Below are 13,669 nucleotides of genomic sequence, written 5' to 3'. Positions count from 1 at the left end.
TGAGAGCATTACAACACATATATGCATGATTGAATCACTATAATTTTTTTTTTGACAACCTTAGTACACATGTCTGCACGATTGAATCACTATGAAATTTTGTTGACAGCCTTAGAACACATATATGCATTATTGAATCACTAAGATTTATTTTCTTATAGTCTTAGAACACATATATGCATTATTGAATCTCTATATTTTTTTTGGACAGCCTTAGAACACATATATGCATGATTGAATCTCTATATATTTTTTGGACAGCATTATAACACATATCTGTATTATTGAATCACTATGAAATTTGTTTGACAACTTTAAAACACATATATGCATGATTGAATCACTATGAAATCTTTTTAACAACCTTAGAACACATATATGCTAGATTGAATCACTATAAAAATTTTTTGAAGCATTAGAACACATATATGCATGATTGAATCACTCTGGAATTTTTTTGACAGCCGTAGAACACATATATGCATGATTAAATCACTAAGAAAATTTTTTGATAGCATGAGAACATATATACGCATGATTGAATCACTGTAATTTTTTTTGGTAGCCTTAGAACACATATATGCATGATTGAATCACTATGAATTTTTTTTCACAACTTTAGAACACATATATGCATGATTGAATCACTATCAATTTTTTTTGACCGCCTTAGAATGTATATATGCTTGATTGAATCAGTACAATTTTTTTTTGACAGCCTTAGAACAGATATATGCATGACTAAATCACTATTAATTTTTTTTGACAGCCTTAGAACACATGCATGATTGATTAAACAAGAATTTTTTTTTACTGCCTTAGAACACATCTATGCAAGATTGAATCACTATGAATTTTTTTTAACACACCTAGAACACATATATGCATGATTGAATCACTATGAAAATTTTTTGACAGCCTTACACCACATATATGCAAGATTGAACCACTACAAAATTTTTTTAGAGCATTAGATCACTTATATGCATGATTGAATCACTATGGAATTGGTTTGACAACTTTGGAACACATATATTTGTGATTAAATCACTAGATTTTTTTTTGAGGGCATTAGAGCACATAATAGCATGATTGAATCACAATAAATTTTTTTTAACAACCTTAGAACACATATCTGCATGATTGAATCATTATAAAAAAAATTTCACAGCATTCGAACACATATATGCAAGATTGAATCACTATGAAAATTTTTTGATAGCCTTAGAACACATATATGTAAGATTGAATCACTATGAAATTTTTATGACAGCCTTAGAACACATGCATGGGTGAATCACTATGAAGATTTTTTGACAGCCTTAGAACACATATATGATTGCTTGAATCATTATAAAAAAAAATTGATGGCCTTAAAACACATATATGCATGATTGAATCATATGAAATTTTATTTGACAACCATAGAACACATATATGCTTCAATGAATCACTATGAGATTTTTTTCACAGCCTTGGAACATATTTACGCTTGATTGAATCAATACAAATTTTTTTTACAGCCTTAGAACACATATATGCATGATTGAATCACTACAATTTTTTTGACAGCCTTAGAACACACATATATGCATGAGTTTATCACTATGAAATTTTTATGACAACCTTAGAAAATATATATGTATGATTTAATCACTACTAATTTTTTTTTATAGACATAGAATGCATATATACAGGATTAAAAGTCTTTAAAATTTTTTTGACAGCCTTAGAATACATCTATGCATTATTGAATCACTATGAAATTGTTTTGCAGCCTTGGAACGCATATATGCAGGATTGAATCACTATAAAAAATTTTTGATAGCCTTAGAACACATATATGCTTGATTGAATCACTATAATTTTTTTTGGAGATCATTTGAACACTTATATGGATGATTGAATCTCTATATATTTTTTTGACAACCTTAGAACACATATCTGCATTATTGAATCACTATGAATTTTTTTTACAGCCTTAGAACACATATATGCAAGATTAATCTCTATGAAATTTTTATTGACAGCCTTAGAACACATATATGCATGATTAAATCACTATGAATTTTTTTTATAGCCTTAGAACACATATATGCATGATTGAATAACTACAAATTTTTTTGACAACCTTAAAACACATATATGCATGAGTTAATCACTATAATTTTTTTTTGACAGCCTTAGAACACATATATGCATGATTGAATCACTATGAATTCTTTTCGCAGCCTTAGAACACATATATACATGATTGAATTAGTAGAAATTTTTTTTGAGAGCATTGGAACACATATATGCATGATTGAATCACTATAAAGTGTTTTTTGACAACCTTAAAACACATATTTGCATGATTGAATCACTGTGAAATTTTTTTGACAGCCTTAGAACACATATATGCTTGATTTAGTGACTATGAATTTTTTTTGACAGCCTTAGAACACATATATGCATGATTGAATCACTATGCATTTTTTTAGAGCCTTACAACACATATATGCATGGTTGAACACATACATGCATGATTGAATCACTATAAAAATTTTTTGACAACCTTAGAACACAAATATTCATGATTGAATCACTCTAAAAATTTTTTGATAGACGTAGAACACATATATGAATCATTGAATCACTATACAAATTTTTTGACAGCAATATAACACATATATGCATGATGAATTACTAAGAGATTTTTTTGACAGACTTAGAACACATATATGCATGATTAAATCAATACAAAATTTTTTGACAGCCTTAGAACACATATATCTGTGATTGAACCGTTACAAAAATTTTTTGATCACCTTAGAACACATATATGCATGATTGAATCACTATGAAATTTTTTGACAGCGTTACATATATAACCATGATTTAATCGCTGTGAAATTTTTTTACAGCTTTAGAACACATATATGCATGATTGAATCTCTGTGAAAATTTTTTGACAGCCTTAGAACACAAATATGCATGATTGAATCACTATGATTTTTTTTTGCAGCCTAAGAATACATATATGCATGATTGAATCACTATGATTTTTTTTTTACAGCCTTAGAACACATATATGCATGATTGAATTACTATGAAATTTTTTGACAGCCTTAGAAGACATATATGCATGATTGAATCACTATAGAATTTTTTTAAATGCATTATAACACATATGTGCATGATTGAATCACTGTCAAATTTTTGTGACAGCCTTAGAACACATATATGAATGATTGAATCACTATGAAATTATTTTAACAACCCATAGAACACATATGAGCATGGATTAATCACTATAAATTTTTTTTGACAGCCTTAGAACACATATATACGTGATTGAATCAATATAATTTTTTTTGACAACCTTAGAACACATATCTGCATGATTGAATCACTATGATTTTTTGTGACAGCCTTGGAACACACATATGCTTGATTGAATCACTATGATTTTTTTTCAGAGCCTTAGAACATATATATGTATGCTTCAACACATATATGCATGATTGAATCACTATGGACATTTTTTGATAGCTTTAGAAAACATATATTTAGGATTGAATAAATAAGATTTTTTTCGATAGCCTTAGAACATATATATTCATGATTAAATCACTTCAATTTTATTTGAGAGCATTAGAACACATATATGCATGATTGAATCACTATAAAATTTTTTTTACTACCTTAGTACAGATATCTACATGATTGAATCACTATAAAATTTTGTTAACAACCATAGAACACATATATGCTTGCTTGAATCACTATAAAAAATTTTTATAGTCTTAGAACACATATATATGCATGATTGAATCTCTATAATTTTTTTTTACAACATCAGAACACATATATGCATGATTGAATTATTATAATTTTTTTTGACAGCATCAGAACACATATATGCATAATTGAATTACTATGAATTTTTTTTGACAGCCTTAGAACACATATATGCATGATTAAATCACTATGAAATTTTTTGACAGCTTTAAAACACATATATGCATGATTGAATTACTATGAAATTTTTTTGACAACCTTAGAACGAATATATACAAGATTGAATCACTATAAATTTTTTTTAGAGCAGTAGAAGTCATATATGCATGATCGAATCACTATAGATTTTTTTTTACAGCCTTAGAACACATACATGCATGATTGAATGACTATGAAATTTTTTTGACTGCCTTATAACATGTATATGCTTGTTTGAATCAATATAAATTTTTTTGACAGCCTCAGAACACATATATGCGTGATTGAATCACTATGAATTTTTTTTGACAGCCTTAGAACACATGCATGATTTATTCACTATGAAACTTTTTTCACTTTCTTAGAACACATATATCCATGATTGAATCACAATGAAATTTTTTTAACAGCCTTAGAAGACATATATGCATGATTGAATCAGTACAATTTTTTTTTAGAGCTTTAGAACAGTTATATGCATGACTTGATCACTATAAATTTTTTTTGACAACCTTAGAACACATATCTGCATTATTGAATCACTATGAAATGTTTTTGACAACCATAGAACACATATACGCATGATTGAATAACTATAAAATTTTTTTGACACCCATAGAACACATACGAGCATGATTTAATCACTATAATTTTTTTTTGACCAGCATAGAACACATATATGCTTGATTGAATCACTATAAAATTATTTTGACAGCCTTAGAACACATTTATGGATGATTGAATCTTTATGAATTTTTTTACAGCCCTAGAACACATATATGCAAGATTAAATCTCTATGAAACTGGTTTGACAACCTTTGAAAACATATATTTGTGATTGATTCACTAGAACTTTTTTTTGAGAGCATTAGAACACATAAATGCATGATTGAATCACTATCAAAAAATTTTGACAACCTTAAAACAAACATCTATGCATGATTGAATCACTATGAAATTTTTTTGCGGCCTTAAAACGCATATATGCATGATTGAATGACTGTAAATTTTTTTTGATAGCCTTACAACACATATTTGCTAGATTGAATCTCTACAAATTCTTTTGAACTGCATTAGAGAACTTATATGAATGATTGAGTCACTATAAAATTTTTGTGACAAGCTTAGAACACATATCTGCATTATTGAGTCACTATAAATTTTTTTTTACAGCCTTAGAACACATGTATGCATGATTGAATAATGATAAAAATTTTTTGACACTCTTAGAACACTTATGAGCATGATTTAATTTGCATGATTTTTTTTTACAAGCATAGAACACATATATGCATGACTGAATTACTATGAAATTTTTTTGACAACCTCAGGATACATATATGCATGATTGAATCACTAGAATTTTTTTTTTAGGGCATTAGAACACATATATGCTTGAGTGAATCAATATATTTTTTTTTTGAGAACCTTAGGACACATATTTGCATGATTGAATCACTATGAATTTTTTTTTATAGCCTTAAAATACATATATGCATGGTTCAATCACTATGATTTTTTTTTTACTGCCTTAGAACACATTTATGAATGATTGAATCACTATAATTTTTTTTTGCAGCCAAAGAACATATATATGCATGATTGAATCACTATAATTTTTTTTGACCGCCTTAGAACAAATATATACATGGTTGAATCACTATGAATTTTTTTTAACAACCTTAGAACACATATATGCATGATTGAATCACTATGAATTTTTTTTTATAGCCTTAGAACACATATATGCATGATTGAATCGCTGTGTAATTTTTTTGCAGCCTTAGTACACATTTAAGCATGATTGAATCACTATGAAATTGTTCTCACTGCCATAGAACACATATATGCATGAGTGAATATCTAGAAATTTTTCTTGAGAGCATTAGAATATATATTCAAGATTGAATAACTATAACTTTTTTTTGACTGCCTTAGAACACATATATGTATGATTGAAACATTATAATTTTTTGTTGATAGCCTTAGAACACATATATGCATGCTTGAATCACTATGAATCTTTTTTTGCAGGCTTAGAACATATATATTCATGATTGAATTACTATGAAATTTTTTTGACAACCTTAGAACACATATATGCATGATTGAATCACTATGAAATTTTTTGACAGCTTTAAAACACATATATGCATGATTGAATCACTATGAAATTGTTCTCACTGCCTTAGAACACATATATGCATGAGTGAATCACTAAAATTTTTTCATGAGAGCATTAGAACATATATACTCATGATTAAATCACTATAATTTTTTTTTTACAACCTTAGAACACATATCTGCATGATTGAATCACTAAGAATTTTTTTTGACAGCCTTAGAACAAATATATGCATGATCGAATCACTATGAAATTTTTTGGACTGTTTTAGAACACATATATGCATGATTGAATCAATATAAATTTTTTTTGACAGCTTTAGAGCACATAAATATATGATTGAATCACTACAATTTTTTTTTGACCAGTTTAGAACACATATGTGCATGATTGAATCACTATGAAATTTTTTTGACAGCCTTCAAACACATATATGTTTGATTGAATGACTATAAATTTTTTTTGCATTCTAAGAACACATATATGCATGATTGAATCACAATGAACTTTTTTTGACAGCCTTAGAGCAATTATATGCTTGATGGAATCATTATGAAAAATTTCTTACAGCCTTAGAACACATATATGTTTGATTGAATCACAATATTTTTTTTTTAGAGCATTAGAACATATATATGCATGATTGAATCTCTATAATTTTTTTTTACAACCTTAGACCAAATATCTGCTTGAGTGAATCACTATAAATTTAGTTGACAAACTTAGAACACATATATGCGTGATTGAATCACTATGATTTTTTTTTTCAATCTTAGAACACATATATGCATGATTGAATCACTATAATTTTTTTTACAACCTTATAACACATATCTATATGATTGAATCACTATAGAGTTTTTTTGACGTCCTTAAAACACATATATGCATGATTGAATCACTATAAAATTTTTGTGATGACCTTAGAACAGATATATGCAGGATTGAATCACTATGAATTTTTTAAAAGAGCATAAAAGCACATATATGCATGATTGAATCACTATGGAATTTTTTTGACAGCCTTAGAACATATATATGTAGGATTGAATCACTATAAATTTTTTTGACTACCTTAGAACACATATATGAAAGATTAAATCACTATAAATTTTTTTGACAACCATAGAACACATATGTGCTTCTTTGAATCAATATAGTTTTTTTTTAAAAGACTTAGAACATATGTATGCATCATTGAATCACTACAAAAAAATTTTGACAGCCATAGAACACATATCTGCATGATTTAATCACTCTGAATTTTTTTTGACAGCCTTAGAACGCATATAAGCATGTTTGAATCACAATAAATTTTTTTGACAGCCTTAGTACATATATAGGCATGATTGAATCACTATGAAAGTTTTTTGACACCCTCAGAACACTTATGAGCATGATTTAATCACTATAAATTTTTTTTTACAAGCTTAGAACACATATATGCTTGATTCAATAACTATACTTTTTTTTTGTAGCCTTGGAACACATATATGCGTGATTGAAACACTATGAAATTTTGTTGACAACCTTAGAACACATATATGCATGATTGACTCACTACAAATTATTTTTTGACAGCATTAGAACACTTATATACATATTTGAATCACTATAATTTTTTTTTGACAACCTTTGAACACATATCTGCATTGTTGAATCACCATGAAAATTTTTTGACAGCCTTAGATCAAATATATGCATGACTGAATCTTTATGAAATTTTTTTGACAGGCTTAGAACACATATATGCATGTTTGAATCAGTATGAAAGTATTTTGACAGCCTTAGAACACATTTATGGATGATTGAATCACTATGAAACTTTTTTACTGCCTTAGAACACATATATGCATGATTGAATCACTATAAAACTGGTTTTATCGGCTTAGAACACATATATGCGTGATTGAATCACTAATTTTTTTTTTTTGATATCATTAGAACACATATATGCATGATTGAATCACTATAATTTTTTTTTGACAAACTTAGAACACATATCTGCATGATTTAATCACTATGAATTTTTGTTTAAAGTCTTAGAACACATATATGCATGATTGAATCGCTATGAAATTTTTTTGACAGCCTTAAAACACATATATGCATCATGGAATCGTTATAAATTTTTTTTGACAGCCTTAGAACACTCAAATGCATGAGTGAATCACTATGAATTTTTTTTGACAGCCTTAGAACACATATATGCGTGCTTGAATCATTATACTTTTTTCTTGATTGCCTTAGAACACATATATGAATGATTGAATCACTATCAAAATTTTTTGACAACCATAGAACACATATATGCGTGATTAAATCACTATGGGATTTTTGTGACAGCCTTAGAACATATATATGCTTGATTGAATCAATCCAATTTTTTTTTGAACGACTTAGAACACATATATGCATGATTGAATCACTATACATTTTTTTGACAGCCTTAGAACACATATATGCATGATTTAATCACTATGATTTTTTTTTGACAGCCTTAGAACACATATGCATTATTGAATCACTATGAAATTTTTTTGACAGGCTTAAAACACATATATTTAAGATTGAATCACTATAAATTTTTTTGCAGCCTTAGAAGACATATATGCATGATTGAATCACTATGAACATTTTTTGACAATCATAGAACAAATATATACATGATTGAATCTCTACAAATTTGTTTAGAGAGCATACGACACATTAATGCATGATTGAATCACTAAATTTTTTTTTTAACAACCTTAGAACACATATCTGCATTATTGACTCACTATGAAATTTTTTTGATAGCCATAGAACACATATATGCTTGATTAAATCACTATGACATTTTTTTGACACCCTTAGAACACTTATGAGTACGATTTAATTACGATGATTTTTTTTTACAGGCTTAGAACACATACATGCATGGATGAATTACTATGAAATTTTTTTTAGAGTCTTAGAACACACATATGTGCATGATTGAATCACTATGAATTTTTTTTGTAGCCTTAGAACACATATATGCATGATTGAATCACTATGAAATTGCTTTCATTGCCTTAGAACACATATATGCATGATTGAATCACTACAATTTTTTTTAAGAGCATTAAAACACATATATGCATGATTGAATTACGATAATTTTTTTTGACAACATTAGAAGACATATATGCATGATTGAATTACTCTAAAGTTTTTTTGACAGCCTTAGAACACATATATATATATATGATTTAATCACTACAAATTTTTTTTGACCATCTTAGAACACAAATAAGCATGATTGAATAGCTATGATTTTTTTTGACAGCCTTAGAACACAAATAAGCATGATTGAATCGCTCTGATTTTTTTTTTGACGGCCATAGAACACACTAATGCATGCTTGAATCACTATGATTTTTTTTTGACAACCTTAGAACATATATATTCATGATTGAATCATTATGAAATATTTTTGACAGCCTTAGTACACATACATGCATGATTGAATCACTATGAATTTTTTTTGACAACCTTAGAACACATATATGCATGATTGAATCACTGAGAAAATTTTTTGAGAGCCTTAGAACAGATATATTCATAATTGAATCACTATGAATTTTTTTTAACAACCATAGAACATATATATGAATGATTAAATCACAATGAGATTTTTTTGACAGCCTTAGAACACATATATGCATGATTGAATCAATAATTTTTTTTTTTGACAGCCTTAGAACACATATATATATATATGATTGAATCACTACAATTTTTTTTACCACCTTAGAACATATATACGCATGATTGAATCACTATGAATTTTTTTTGACAGCCTTAGTACACATATATGCATGATAGAATCCCCAAGAAATTTTTTTTAGCCTACTAACACATATATGCATGATTGAATCACTATGAAATTTTTTTGACAGCCTCAGAACACATATATGCATGATTGAATCACTATGAAATTTTTTTAACAGCCTTAGAACACATATATGCATGATTGAATCACTATGGAATTTTTTTGACAGCCTTGGAACAAATATATGGTTGATTGAATCACTATGAAATTTTTTTGATAGCCTTAAAACACATATATGAATGATTGAATCACTATGAATTTTTTTAACAACCATAGAAGACATATATTTATGATTGAATTACAATAAATTTTTTTTAACAGCCTTAAAACATATATATGCTAGATTGAATCAATACCATTTTTTTACAGCCTTAGAACACATATACGCATGATTGAATCACTACAAATTTTTTTTGACACCCTTAGAATACATATATGCATGACTCAATTAGTCGGACTTTTTTTTGAGAACCATAGAACAAATATAAGTTTGATTTAATCACTATGGATTTTTTTAACAGCTTTAGAACACATATATGTATGATTGATTCACTATGAAACTTTTTTGTCACCCTTAGAACACATATATGCAAGTTTGAATCACAATGAATTTTATTTGCAGCCTTAGAACACAACTAAAAGTTTAAATCACTACCAAATCTTTGGTGACAGCCTTAGCCCACATATATGCATGATTGAATCACTATGAATTTTTTTGTAGCCTTAGAACACATATATGCATGATTGAATCTCTATAATTTTTTTCAGAGCATCAGAACACATATTGTTGACTGAACACATATATTGCTGATTGAATCACTAGAACACATATATGCATGATTGAAATACTATAAATTTTTTTTGACAACCTTAGAACATGTATATGCAGGATTGAATCACTATGATTTTTTTTAGATCATTAGAACACATATGAATGATTGAATCACTATGGATTTTTTTTTACAGCCTTAGATCAAATATATGTATGATTGAATCACTCTGAATTTTTTTTGACTGCCTTAGAACACAAATATGAATGATTGAATCAGTATGAAATTTATTTGACAACCATAGAACACATATATGCATGATTGAATCACTGTGAGATTTTTTTTACAGTCTTATAACATATATATGCTTGATTAAATCAATACAAAAGTTTTTTGACAACCATATAACACATATATGCATATTTGATTCACTACAAAATTTTTTTGACAGCCTTAGAACACATATATGCATGATTTAATCACTTTGAAATTTTATTAAAAGCGTTAGAACACATACATGCATGATTTAATCACTATAAATTTTTTTTGCCAGCCTTAGAATCCATATATGCTTGATTAAATCACCATGAAATTTTTTTGACAGCCGTAGAACACATATATGCACGATTGAATCACTATGAAATTTCTTTGCAACCTTAGAACACATATATGCATGATTAAATCACTATGAAATTTTTTTGACAGCCTTAGAACACATATATGCATGACTGAACCACTATGAAATTTTTTTGCCGCCTTAGAACACATATATGCATGATTGAATCCCTATGAAATTTTTTTGACAGCCTTAGAATACATATATGCATGATTGAATCAATACAATTTTTTTTTTACAGCCTTAGAACACATATATATTTGATTGAATCACTTTGAAATTTTTTTGACAGCCTTAAAACAATATATGCATGATTGAATCACTATGAAATTTTTTTGACGGCCTTAGAACACATATATGCATGATTGAATCACTATGTTTTTTTTTGACAACCACATGACAAAGATATGCTTTATTGAATCACTATGAGATTTTTTTGACATCCATATAATACATATACGAATGATTAAATCAAAACAATTTTTTTTGACAGCCTTAGAACACATATATAAATGATTGAATTACTATGAATTTTGTTTTGACAGACTTCAAACACATATATGCATGATTGAATCACTATAAAAAAGTTTTGATGGCCGTAAAACACATATATGAATGATTGAATCACTATGAATTTTTTTTGAAAACCATAGAACACAAATATGCATGATTGAATCACTATGGGAGTTTTTTGGCAGCCTTAGAACATATATATGCATGATTGAATCAATAATTTTTTTTTTTAACAGCCTTAGAAAATATCTATGCATGACTGAATCATTATGAAATTTTGTTGATAGCCTTAGAACACATATATGCATGATTGAATCACTATGAATTTTTTTTGACAACCATAGAACACATATATGCAAATCTGAATCACAAAAAAAAATTTTGGCTGCCTTAGAACATATATATGCATGATTGAATCAATATGAATTTTTTTGGCAAGCCTTAGAATCACTACAATTTGTTTTTAGCGCATTAGAACACATATATGCATGATTGAATCACTAGAAAATTTTTGTGACAACCTTAGAACACATATCTGCATGATTGAGTCACTTTGAATTTTTTTTGACAACCTTAGAACACATGTATGTGTGATTAAATCAATATAATTTTTTTTTGACAACGTTAGAACACGTCTATGCGAGATTGAATCACTATGAAATTTTTTTGAGAGTCTTAGAACACATATATGCATGATTGAATCACTATAATTTTTTTTTGCAGCCTTAGAAGACATATATGCACGATTGAATCACTTTGAAAGTTTTTTGACAGCCCTAGAACAAATATATAAATGATTTAATCCTTATAAATTTTTTCAGAGAGCATTAGAATACTTATAGGCATGATTGAATAAATATAATTTTTTTTTAACAACCTTAGAACACATATCTGCATTATTGAATCACTATGAAATTTTTTTGACACCCTTAGAACACATATACGCATAATAGAATCACTATGAAATTTTTTTGGCACCCTTAGAACACATATATGCATGATTGAATCACTGTGAGATTTTTTTGACAACCTTAGAACACATATATGCATGATTGAATCACTACAAATTTTTTTTGACAGCCTTAGAACACACATATGCATGATTGAATCACTATGAATTTTTTTGACAGCCTTAGAACACATATATACAAGATTAAATCCCTATGATTTTTTTTTGACAAACTTAGAACACATATACTTATGATTGAATCAGTATAAAAAATTTTGATAGCCTTAGAACACATATTTGCATGATTGAATCACTATGAATTTTTTTTGTAGCCTTAGAACACAAATATGCAAGATTGAATCACTATGATTTTTTTTTGCAGGCTTAGAACATATATATGTATGATTACATCACTATAAATTATTTTTGAGAGAGTTAGAACACTTATATGCTAGATTGAATCACTATACAATTATTTTGACAACCTTAGAACACATATCTGTATTATTGAATTACTATCAAATTTTTTTGACAGCCTTAGAACCCATATATGCATGATTGAATCACTATGAAATTTTTTAGACACCCTTAGAACACTTATGAGCATGATTTAATCACTATAAATTTTTTTGACAAGGTTAGTACACATATATGCATGATTGAATCACTATGATTTTTTTTTGCAACCTTAGAACAAATATATGCATGATTGAATCACTAAAAAATCTTTTTGACAGCCTCACAACACATATTTGCATTATTGCATGACTATGAAATTTTTTTGACAGCCTTAGAACACATATATGCATGATTGAATCACTACAAATTGTTTTTTAGAGGATTAGAACACTTGTGTGCA

Source organism: Nuphar pumila, chromosome 1 (assembly GCF_984573655.1).
Source record: "Nuphar pumila chromosome 1, dmNupPumi1.hap1.1, whole genome shotgun sequence".
NCBI classification, from domain to species: Eukaryota; Viridiplantae; Streptophyta; class Magnoliopsida; order Nymphaeales; family Nymphaeaceae; genus Nuphar; species Nuphar pumila.
The sequence above is the reverse complement of the archived record's forward strand: the minus strand, read 5'-3'. Positions refer to the sequence as shown.